The sequence below is a fragment of the Echinops telfairi genome, unplaced genomic scaffold (assembly GCF_000313985.2).
Source record: "Echinops telfairi isolate 266 unplaced genomic scaffold, ASM31398v2 ScPeMD7_7436;HRSCAF=8474, whole genome shotgun sequence".
Taxonomy (NCBI): domain Eukaryota; kingdom Metazoa; phylum Chordata; class Mammalia; order Afrosoricida; family Tenrecidae; genus Echinops; species Echinops telfairi.
The window spans coordinates 2,159,308-2,172,214 of NW_022111336.1; the positions used below are offsets into that span (position 1 = coordinate 2,159,308).

At 37.7% G+C, this 12,907-nt stretch overlaps 1 pseudogene; it reads left to right on the forward strand.

Annotated features, from left to right (window-relative positions):
• Positions 1-2,510: 2,510 nt before the first annotated feature.
• LOC101645353 lies at positions 2,511-4,543 on the forward strand (annotated as a pseudogene).
• Positions 4,544-12,907: the final 8,364 nt, after the last annotated feature.

Below are 12,907 nucleotides of genomic sequence, written 5' to 3' on the forward strand. Positions count from 1 at the left end.
AAAAAAAAGACCTGTTGATTTACTTCCATAAATTACAGTAAAAAAAATTCTATGAGGTGTTTCTATACCGTAAACACTTGAGGCCAAGTCAAAACAGACTCTTTGGTAATAGCCATGGTTTTCCATTAGAGGTACTTCAGCTGAGGGAATGCTAGATAAGGTCAGAATCTCCACCTTTTGCTTAGTGTTCATAATTGGCAAACTATGGAGGAAAAAACATCGGTTCAAAATGTCATCTAACTTTTATGAGGTTACTACCCCATTCCGGAACCTTATTGCCTCAAGTTCTGATTGCCTCAGAGACTCATTCTTGCATATGACTATTTCAAAATCGACTTTCTACTGGTCTTCTAGGACAGTATTTCTCCACCAGAAGCTATCCCATTTTAGTACAAAGTATCATTTCTCAAGCCTGTGTCGTGTCATATCATCTTGACAATCTTATTTTAAAATTCTGAGAATGGGATCCTACAACATAATGAATTAGTAAGTCTTTATATAAGGCTTTTGGTCATTTTTTAAATAGAATTTATGGGTGATATTTCTGAATCCAGTTCTTAGAATAGAAATTAGATACTCATAGACTAAAGGATCTCTAAAATCCTTTTCACTTCCAACATTAAATTATTTTATTATAATTATTTTTATTAAGAGAAGAAATAATAGAATTTAGGAGTTCAACAGTTTGCACTATTCATTTTGGGTCACTGAAAATCCTCACCTTGTTTAACTAAGCCCTTCCCAAATTCCAAAACAATTGTCTTGCATTTTACTTGATTTTAAAGGGAAACAAATCTATAAAACATTTGGTTTTATCAATACTTTTGCTAACATCAAAACCTACAGGAGTCCTAATTTTTATGGTTATTTCCCTTTTATTTACACAAAAGTGAGAGAGTGCAAATTGCATATAATGCCTCCAAAGTATGAACTCTTCAGTAGATTAGTACATGTTCTTAGAAAGCATAGTGACAATGCTTCTTCATTAAGCTTTCAGGGACATAAAGTTCTCAATTTTATACCTCTGCATCCATTTTTCCATGAATGACAACTTAGTTAATTTAGGTATTACCTGGGAGGAAAAGACAAACACACCGATGAGAAAGTGGGAGTCAGTATTCACACTTTTGACCTTGAGAAGACCAGCAAGTTATTTATTGCCTAGTGATGAGCCAAAATGCTCCACCGGTAGTGCAAGGAAGTCTCTAGCACCAGACAACCAGGAAGGAAAACAACCAATTCTTTGCTTGACAATCATGAGACAGTCAGCTACTCCTACAGCATAGGACAAGCTCAAGCAAATGATGGTGAGAAAAGTGGGCTCTCAGGCTCCCCTTGCCCCCTGGATACCCACATACCTGGATGATTGGAGGAATGAATGGCACCCAACCTAGCTTACTCAACAGCTGGTTGTGATTTTCTCTTTGTTCCATATCTTTGAAGCTATGAGTGTGGTCTGAAAGAGGGGGCAGACCAGTCAGGAATGCTGGTCAGCACAAGATGCCTACAAAGGGGTAACTGAATTGTTTCAGGTCCCCCGTGGTGCTGTGGTACACCGAATGAATGCTGGCCCACACATTTGTGTGCAAAGAGGCAGTAGAGGCTAGGGCCACCCACACAGCCCTAGCAATTGGCTCAGGTGGAATCTCCAATCACCTGGAACGCCCTAGGTCTAAAGAAGCAGTTTATATGGGCTGGGACTTTTTCTTTACTTTTTCTCTTCCTTCTTCCTTTTGTTATAATAAACTTATAGCACAGCCCACATTAGGGGAAGAACCTATCATAAAACCCACAACCCTGATGGCCACAGAAATCAGTCATGAGATGGGGTTCTAGAGAAAAAGCAATGGCAGCTCAGGCTTTGGGCTTTGGGTTTCTTGTTTTGTTTCATTTTTCCTGGTGGTTCTCTTCTTTTGATATTTTATAATCAACCTGTGGAGAGAGATTCAGGGCACAAGAAAACCAAACACACCAAACTCACTGCCTTCAACTTCATGCCGACTCAGTGAGTTTTCAGTCAGTAGATCTTTCTTTCCTTTCCTTTTCTTCTCTTTTTGAGACTCCCGCATTTGTTCTCCTGGTGGTGTCCCATAGGTTATTCAGGGTCTCTTCACTTTTCATTTGATTTTTTTCTCTTCACACATAAACGTCTCAACTGTATAGTATTCATATTTGCCATGTTTTTGACTACCAATTCATATCTCCTGTTAAGCCCCTCCATTGAATTTCCTTTTTTGGTTATTTTAATATTTATCTTCTAACATTGTGTTTGGTTCAAATTTTATATTTATCGAAATGATTGTTCTGTTCTTATTTTTTCTTTTTAGTTGTTTTTCTCTATTATATTTTAACTCTAAATCTATGAACATATTTTGTACATTTTTTGTCTTGATCTAGTATGCCCATTATCTTTCCTTCACGAGGAACAGTTGGTATCATTTTATTTTAAGTTTTTGCATTAGCTATCCTTTCCTATTTCTTTATGTGCCATGTGATTTTCTGTTGAAACTATGATCGTTAACAACTATATTATGGTAACTTTGAAATCACCTTCTTCCCCTTCCTCAGTATTTGGTGTCAATCATCATCACTATTATTAGTATACTATTTTAAATTTAGGAAGGTTATAGATCTCTACTTGAATACTAGAGCCCCTGACTTGGTACATTTGGTGTAGCTGCTTCATAGTGTTCCCTTTTTTGTGTGTGTGGTCACTGCTTCACTCTTTGGCTCCTTGATTGGAGCTGCTGGCTGCATTGCTCCAGAACCAGACTCTCAAATTTGGAATGAGTCATGTGACTACTTTACCATTATGATCCCTGATTGGGGACACTGGGTATGACAATCTAGTATTACACTTACCATCTGGGAGCACTCATTGCTGTCGATTCACCGTGATAATTTCTGGCTAGGACCGCTGGCTGTACAGCTTCGAACCAGACTTCCCTCCTAGAATTCTAGTTGTAGAGCTTCAGAACAAGACCATCCTAATTAAAGAGTCACTTTTTGCCTAGGATTGCAAACTATGCAGCACCAGGACAAGATCCACTTCCTGGAAATGGAATTCACACATATTTACCACCAGTCTCTTCCTGAGAGCACCAGTCATAGCCGCTTGACTACTTGGCTCATTGCCTGGCAACAACGACCTTTCTTGTTTTACCAATAGGAGCCCTACTGCTGGCTGGACCCCATCAAAATGAGACTCCTTGTCTAATATCCCCAGCCATTGATGTTTCAATAGGCTCACTGCCTGTGAGCTCTAGTTGTTCTAGTCTAACACAAGATTCCCCACCCAGGAGCATCAGATATCATTGTATTTTTCTGATATGCTCCCTACCTGGGCCACCAGCCGTCATTGTTTCATTGTCTAGTTCCTTTCCTGTGGGTGCTAGTTGTGCTTCTCCAATAAGAAACTTGGCTTATAGTTACTGGACACCATAACTACCCCATGATACCCATATTTAGGCCAGAAAGATTGTGTGTAAAGAACAGGTGTTCTATTTGGCAGGTGCTGCCTCAGCCACCGCTTATGACATCTAAGATGACTCTTCTCTCCAAAACTACCCACCATCAGGGCCCACAAAATTCCAACCCTCTCCCCTAACAGAAGAAGGAACTCACGGACATCGGCCAGCACATCATTGCCAATGCAAAGGGGATCCTGACAGCAGATGAGTCTGTAGGCATCACTCAAAACTGCCTACAGAGGATAAAGGTGGAGAACGCTGAGGAAAACCACTGGCAGTTCTGGGAAATCCTCTTCACCATAGACAATTCCATCAGGTGGAGCATCAGGGACATGCTCCATTTCCATGAGACCCTCTACCAGAAGGACACCCAGGGAAAGCTGCTCACAACTATCCTCAAGGAAAATGGGGTTGTCATGGGTATCAAGTTGGAACAAGGAGCAGCTCCTCTTGAAAGAACAAACAAACAAGCCACCATTCAAGGGCTTGACGGCCTCTCTGAGTGCTGCTCAGTACAAAAAGGATGGGGCTGACTTTGGGAAGTGGCGGGCTGTGCTGAGGATCACTGACCAGTGTCCATCCAGCCTTGCTATCCAGGAGAATGCCAACGTGATGGCTCACTATACTAGCGTCTGTCAACAAAATGGGTTGGTGCCCATTGTGAAACCAGACGTCATTCTTAATGGAGACCATAACCTGGAACACAGCCAGTAGGTTAGTGAGAAGGTCCTGGCAGTTGTTTACAAGGCCTTCAGTGACCATCATGTTTACGTGGAGGGCACGCTTTTAAAACCAAACATGGTAACTGATGGACATGCCCACACCAAATAATATACTCCAGAGCAAGTGGCTTTGGCCACTGTCACAGCTCTCCATTGTACTGCTCCTGCAACTGTTCCAGGAATTTGCTTCTTGTCTGGTGGCATGGTGAACAGAATGCCACTTTCAACCACACTGTTATCAATCTTTGCCCTCTACCAAAGCACTGGAAACTAAGTTTCTCTTATGGGTGGGCCCTGTGGGTCAGTGCGCTTGCTGCTTGGAATGGCAATGCTGCCAAGAATACAATCTAGGAGACCTTTATGAAGCAGGTCCTAGCTAACAGCAAGGTAGCCAAAAGGCAGTATGTCCACATAGGCTTCTCAGGTACTGTTGCCACTGAGTCACTCTTCACCACCTTCTACACCTAATATGGCCTGTGGCCAGCCAGTGCCGCTCTATCACTTCTATTTGTCTAGTAGGAACACTGAGAGGGAACCTTTTGACTGACCCTGGGATGGAGACAAAATTAGATCATCACTACTGGAAACCCAGTTCCATATTCTTACACAAGACAAACCAATCAATTATTGGAACATACAAGCACATATATCAAAGATCTGACAAAAGTTCACACCTATTCTTCTTTAAAACATTTCCAACTCCCCACATCCAAGTATGTATCTATAGAAAATAAAAGGTTGTAACACAAAACAAAACAAAACAAAGAACAGGTGTAAGATCTCTATTCTCCAATATTACAGTGATCCATGAGCACTTTGATTAATGCTAAGAATTCTGAAATTGTCAATTCTACCAATCTTTGAATTTATTTTTGCAGATGCCTGTTGGAATGGGATGGCATTATGCAACTGCCGATGTCACCATCGTGCTCCACTTCAAAGAAAAAAATTGGGGGGGTAATTGATATACTCTATCATTATTCTCCCATTAATTGTTTGTCAGTTTGTTGTCCTATGGTTACTTGTGTGTTGTGATGCTGGAATGTATGTCACAGGTATTTCAAATGCCAGCAGGGTCACCCAAAATGAATAGGTTTCAGTAGAACTTCCAGACCAAGAATAGACAATGAAGAAGGATTCAGCTCCCCGTTACGGAGGAAGGAGCACATGAAAATTTCAAGCATACATTCAAAACATTGTCAGATAGTGAAGGTCTAAAAATGGAAGGAGAACATTATTGGAGATAGTGCAGAAGGATGTTCCCCTCGGGTCCCACGGCACTCAAAATGTAACTGAGCAAGAGCTGATCTCTCAGAGTGGAGTCAAACATCGTGATGTGGGTCAGGTAAACCTTATTAAACTGGGGCCTTCAGGGCCTTAATTTGTTGACGGGACATAGCATACGGTAAGGCAAAAGAGTTAGAAAAATCTGATAATTATTAGAATTTGTAATGGGCAAAATATGAATTTAGGAAAATCAGAAGCCATCAAAAATGAAATGGAATCCATTAAGATATGCTAGGCATTACTGAGCCGAAATAGACTGGGATTGACCACTTTGACTCAGAAAACCATATGATCTACTATGCCTAAATAACAAAAGTAATCATAAGATACAATGCTGTCTGCTGTAATAGGATTTTATCTATCTGCCTTCAAAATTAATAAAAACATTATTCAAATTTATGCACCAACCACAAAAGCTAATCAAGAAGAAATTGAATTCTACCAAAGATTTGAGTCAGAAATTGATCAAACATGCAATCAATTCATTGATCATTATTAGCAAGTAGAATACAAAATTGGAAAACAAAGAGGAAGGAACAATATTTGGAAACTATGAATCAGAAAAACAAAGTTAGACTCAAAGCTGGAGATCACATGGTAGAATTTTGCAAAACAAAAGATTCGTTCAGAACAAATAACTTTTCTCAACAACACAAAAGGTGAGCTCCTCAGATGGAATACAAAGAAATCAAATTGACTATATCTGTGAGAAGAAACAATGGAGAAGCTCAATATCAGCAGCTAAAACTGGGCCCGGGACTGACTGTGGTACAGACCATCAATTGCTCATATCAGAGTTCAGAAGAAAAAGGAGAAAATTAAAACAAGTCCAGTAGAGCAAAAGGACAACTTGAATTTCAAGTAGATCTCAAGAAAGATTTTTGATGCATTGAACACTAATGATAAAAGACCAAATGAGCTATGGGAAGACATCAAGATTACCATTCATTGAGAAAGCAAAATGTCATTAAATAGACAGCAATCAAAGGAAAGATCAAAGTGGATGTCAGAAAAGGCACTGGAAATTGCTGTTAATGTTTCAATAGCTATAGCAAAAGGAAGAAAAGACTAAATCAAAGAGGTGAATAGAAAAATTCAAAGGGCACCTAGAGAAGATAAAGCCAAATATTACAATGAAAAGTTAAAAAAAAAACATGCTAGATTTAGTAAACCTAAAGAGAACATGCTTAGTATATCTTACACTGAAAGACCTCAAGAAAAATATCTAAGCCTTGAGTTACAATCTTGAAACATTTTCTAGGCAAGGTATAGAGTGATGCAAGAAGCTTCAATAAAAGAGAGAGAGAATACAAAATCACTGTAGGAAAAAGAGCAAGTCGACATATAAGAAAGAACCAATAGTGGAGGAAGAAGCTCAAACTGACCTGAATGCATTAGCCAAGATCAAGGCTCCAAGAATCTATGGAGTGCCAATTGACATGTTTCAACAAGCCAATAAAACACTTGAAGCACTCACTTGTCTATGCCAGGACATTTGGAAGACAGCTACTGGGATGACTGACTGCAAGAGATCCACAGTGGTGCCCCTTCCAAGAGTGGATGACCCAACACAATGCTCAAATAATAGAAAAACATTGACATCACTTTCAAGTAAGTGTTTGCTTAAGATCCAAGTGCTAGAAGTTCAGGCCAGATTCAGAAGAGTATGTCAAACAAGAGATATCATTGATGATGTTTACTTATGTCTTATTGACTAAGCAAAGGCATTCAATTATGTGGACCATAATAAACTATGAATACATTTGAGAAGAATAGGATGTTCAAAACACCTTAATATCCTAATGAGGAACTTTTACATGGATGAAGAGGCAGCTGGGCAAACAGGGAATACTGCATGGTTTTAAATCAGGAAAGGTGTGCATCAGGATGGTAATTTATCACCAAATTGTTCCATTTATACGCTGAGAAAATAATCAGAGGAATTGGGTTTTATTAAGAAAACTGTGGCACCAAGAGTGGAGGACGGCTTAGAAATCTGCAATATGAGATTTCTTGTGGAAATTGGTTAAGAATTGAAGCACTTGCTGATGAAGATAAAGGATTGTAGTATAGATTATGACACAATGTAAAGAAGATCAGAATACTCCCAGCTGGACCAATAGCATCATAATAAATGGAGAAAAGTTTGAATTTCAAGGATTTTTTTCTTGCTTGGATCCACACACAATTCTCAGAAGGAACAATCAAGAAATCAAAAGACAATTTCCATTAGATAAATCTGTTGCACAAGACCTCTTTAGAGTGTTGAAAACCAGGATGTTACCATGAGGATTAATGTGAGCTTGTTACAAGACATGGTATTTTAAAATTGCCTCCTATGTATATGAAAGTTGGGCATTTAATTAGGAAGACAAAATCACACTAACTTTTTGACATTGTAGTAATTATGTAACAACAATGCAACATTGTGACATCACAGTAACACATTGTGACATAATATTAAAAATGTGATAACACTATCACTGTGACATCATGCTCACACTGTGAAATCACCCTAACTTTGTGACAGCATAGTAACCTTGTGACATCATAGTAGCAGTGTGACATCACACTAATAACGTAACATCACAACATGGTGAAATCACTCTAACACTTTGGGAAGTCATAATAACCTTGACAGGTCACATTACTATTGTGATATCAAAATAACATTGTGACATCATAGTAATATTTTGATATCATAGGAACATTGAGAATCACATTTTGACATCATGCTAATGTTACATTATACTAATAATGTGAAATCACACCAAAATTGTGACATCACTGTAACTCACTGTGACATCATAACAACAATGTGATACATTAATATTGCAATGTCATGCTACAATTGTAATGTCACATAATATTGTGATATCTCATTAATATTTTTATATCAGACCAGCGCTATAACATCACAGAAGCATTGTAACATTACACAAGTACAATTATGACATCACAATATTATGACAGCAAACTAACATTGTGACTTCAAAGACACATTGTAACATCCTAGATACATTTTGACATCCTCCAAATATTATGACCTCACACTAACATTGTGACATCACAATGAAACTATGACATTAAACTAACATTGTAATATCATGCTATCAGTGACATAACATTGTGATATCCTCACATTGTGACATCATGGTAACATTGTGATCACAGACACTTGGTGACATCCTACAAGCATTGTGACATCACAGTAGTGATGTGACACCTTACTGATATTATGGCATTAAACAATTGCTGTGACTTTACACAAACACTCCATAACATGGTGACATCATAAAACACAGTGGCATAACAAAAGTATGAGATCACAGTAACACACTTTAACATTATAACAATTAGACATCACACTAACATTGTGACTTCATTCTAACTTTGTGTAATCATGATTTCCAATGTGGTTTTCTAAAGTATTTACAAAACAGAAGGATTGCTGTTGTAGCCCACCAGCCTCCTTGTAGGATAAATATTAGTCTGTCAGCTTGTATACAGAGTCCTGGTGACATAATATATTATGAAGAGGATTGTTTGCCATAATGGCAGCAGTTAGAGCACAATAGCCACTCCGTTGGAGAATGATGATACTTTCTCCTTCAGTAAAGTTTTCCAACCTTGTAAAGCCTATATTGGGTTGCTATGAGTCATAATTGACACGATGTCAGTAGAAGAGCTTCTGTAAAGTTTTATGACCTCCAAACCACAGGAATAAGTTATGCTCTGCCTGATGGAGGTGCTGAGATGGAATAAACAGCAATAGTTAATTGGGTAAGCATTATACAGTTTCTGAAGACAGACCACCAAGAGTTATATAGTCAGGGTAATTATTTGAGTTTATTGTTATCTTATTGATAGAGATTTTGCAACTAAAAAACTGTTTCAGTCATGTGCCATCTGAACAGTGCCAACTCATAGCAACCCTTTGTAAAACAGAACAAACACGTCCCAATTCTACCCCATGCTCTCATTTATTCCTATGTTTGAGTCTGTTGTTATAGTCATTCTGTTAGCACGTATCACTGAGGGGCTTCATCTTTTCTGTTGCCTCTGTACTTAACCAGACATCATGTCCTTCTCCAGTGTCTGATCTCTTCTGACAATATGTCCAAAGAATGTAAGATATTGTCTTGCCATCCTTGCCTCAAAGGAACACTCTGGCCTTACTTATTCCAAGATGGATTGGTTTATCTTTTTAGCAGCCCATAGTACTTATAATCTCCTAACACACCACAATTCAAAAGCATGTATTCTTCTATGGTCTTCCTTATTCAATGGCCAACTTTCACAAATATGCTAGTCTGGGTTACAAGAGAAACAAATCCAGAGACAGCCCTATGTGTATAAGAAAGAGCTGTATATAAAAGAGCAATTGTATATTGAGAAAAAAATCCCAACCCATTCTAGATCAAGTCCAAAAGTGTAATATTAGCCCATATATCTGATACTAGTCCATAAATTCCTCTTTAGACTCAAGCAGCACATGAAATGATGCAGAATGCAGGAAGATTACAGGCCAAGGGTGGAAGACCTTGTAGATCCAGTGGCAAATACCTTCTCTCAACAACACAGTAGGTGAGCTCCCCAGATAGAATACACAGAAATCAAATTGGCTACATCTGTGAAAAGAAACAATGCAGATTTCAATATCAGCAGCTAAAACTGGGCCAAGGGCTGACTGTGGAACAGACTATCAATTGCTCATATCTAAGTTCAGAAGAAAACTGGATTAAAATAACACAAGTCCAGTGGAGCCAAAGGACAACTTGAATTTCAAGAACATCAAAAGAAAGAGATTTGATGCATTGAACACTAATGACAAAAGACCTAATGAACTATGGGAAGACATCAAGATTACCTTTCATTGAGAAAACAAAAGGTGATTAAAGAGACAGTAAAAAATGAAAAGATCAAAGTGAATGTCAGAAAAGGCACTGAAAATCGCTTTTAATGGAACAATAGCTAAAGCAAATGGAAGAAAGGATAAAATCTAAGAACTGACTAGAAAAATTAAAAGGGCAGCTACAGAAGATATGGTCAAATATTACAATGAATTGTGAAAAAAAAATACCACGCTAGAATTCATAAACCTAAAGGGAAGAACCTACTCAGTATATTTTACACTGAAAGAGCTCAATAAAAAAAAATCAGAGCCTTGAGTTACAAGTTTGAAAGATTTTCTGGGCAAGATGTTGAGTGATGCAAGAAGCCTCAATAAAAGATAGAAAGAATAGAGAATCAGTGTAAGAAAAAGAAGCAGTCGACATTCTGCCACTTCAGGAGGTATCATATGAGAAAGAACCCATAGTGAAGGAAGATGCTAAAGTTGAACTGAATGCATTAGCCAAAATCAAGGCTCTAAGAATTTATTGAATGGTAATTGAAATGTTTCAACAAGCCCACAAAAGACATGCAGCACTCACTTGTCTATTCCTGGATATTTGGAAGACAGCTACTGGGCCGACTGACAGGAAGAGATCCATATTGGTGCCCATTGCAATGTTGGATGACCCAACAGAATGCTCAAATAATAGAAAAGCATTGACATCCCATTCCAGTAAGTGTTTGCTTAAGATCCCACTGCCTGAAGTTCAGGTCAGAATCCTAAGGGTGTGTAGAATAAGGGATATCATTGCTGATGCTTACTTACACTCTCTTTACTAAGAAAAGGCATTCAACTATGTGGGCCATAGTAAACTATGAATAACTTTCAGAAGAATAAGAGGTTTAAAAGACCTTAGTATGCCGATGAGCAACTTTTTTGGGGATCCAGAGTCAGCTGTGCAATCAGGGAAAACTGAATGGCTTAAAATCAGGAAATGTGTGCATCAGGATTGTATTTTATCACCAAATGTTTCCATTTATATGCTGAGAAAAAAATCAGAGAAGCTGAGTTTGAATAAGACAGATGTGGCACCAAGATTGGAGGAAGGTTTGGAAACCTACAATATGATATGATACAACACTATTGAAATTGATTAAGAATTGAAGGACTTGCTGATGAAGATCAAGGATTGTAGAACTGATTATGACACAATGTAAAGAAGACCAAAGTACTCACCGCTGGACCAGTAACATCATGATAAATGGAGTAAAGTTTAAATTCAAGGATTTTTTCTTGCTTTAATTCACAAACAAGTCTCATGGAAGGAGCAGCCAAGAAATCAAAAGACATTTTCCATTAGATAAATCTGTTGCATGAGACCTCTTTAGAGTATTGAAAAGCAAGGATGTTACCTTGAGGATTAATGTAAGCCTTATACAAGACATGGTAATATAAATGGAATGCTATGTATATGAAAGTTGAGTATTGAATTAGGCAGACAAAATCACACTAACATTATGACATCATAGAATTCATGTGACATCAATGCAGCATTGTGACATCACAGTGACACATTGTGATATGATATTAAAATATGACATCACACTAGCATTGTGACATCATAATAACATTGAGACATCACATTACCATTGTGAAATCAAAATAAACTGGTGACATCATAGTAATATTTTGATATCATTGTAGCAGTGAGAATCACATTTTGACATCATGCTGACTTGTGACATTACACTAATAATGTGACATACAAATATTGTGAAATTACAGTAATTCACTGTGACATCATACTAACAATGTGCTATCACATTAACATTATGACATCATAGAAACTGTGTAACATCATAGCAGTATTGTGACATCACAGAAACACAATGGGACATCATAGTAAAATTGTGACATAACAATAACACTGTGCCATCATATTAACATTTTGATATCTGACCAATACTGGAACATCACAGAATCATGAGAACATCACACTAATACCGTGATATCACAGTATTATAACATCACAGTAACAATGTGACATCATCCTTATTTTTGATATTATACTCTCATTGTGACAACTTAGAAACATTTATGACATCATACCAATATTGTACCATCACAGTAACTCACTGTGACATCAGAGAAACAATGTGACATCACCTTAATTTGGTGACATCCTATATACATTGTGACCTCACACTAACATTATGACATTGTAGTAACTTGGAGACATCATAAAATTTTTTTGACCTCATACCAATTTTGGGACATCACAGAAACATAGTAGCAGTACACTAACACTGTGATAACATCCCACTAACATGTGACATCATAGGGAAATTGTGACATCACAGTAACTCACTGTGACATCATAACAACAATGTGGTACATTAACATTGTGATAACATGCTAATATTGTACCATCAAGCTCATATTGTAATATCTCACTAACATTTTGATAACAGACCAACACTATAACATCACAGAAGCATGGTAGCCTTAGAGTATTATGATTGTGACCTCACAATACTATGGCAGCACACTAATATTGTTACTTCAAAGCCACATTGTAACATCCTACAAAC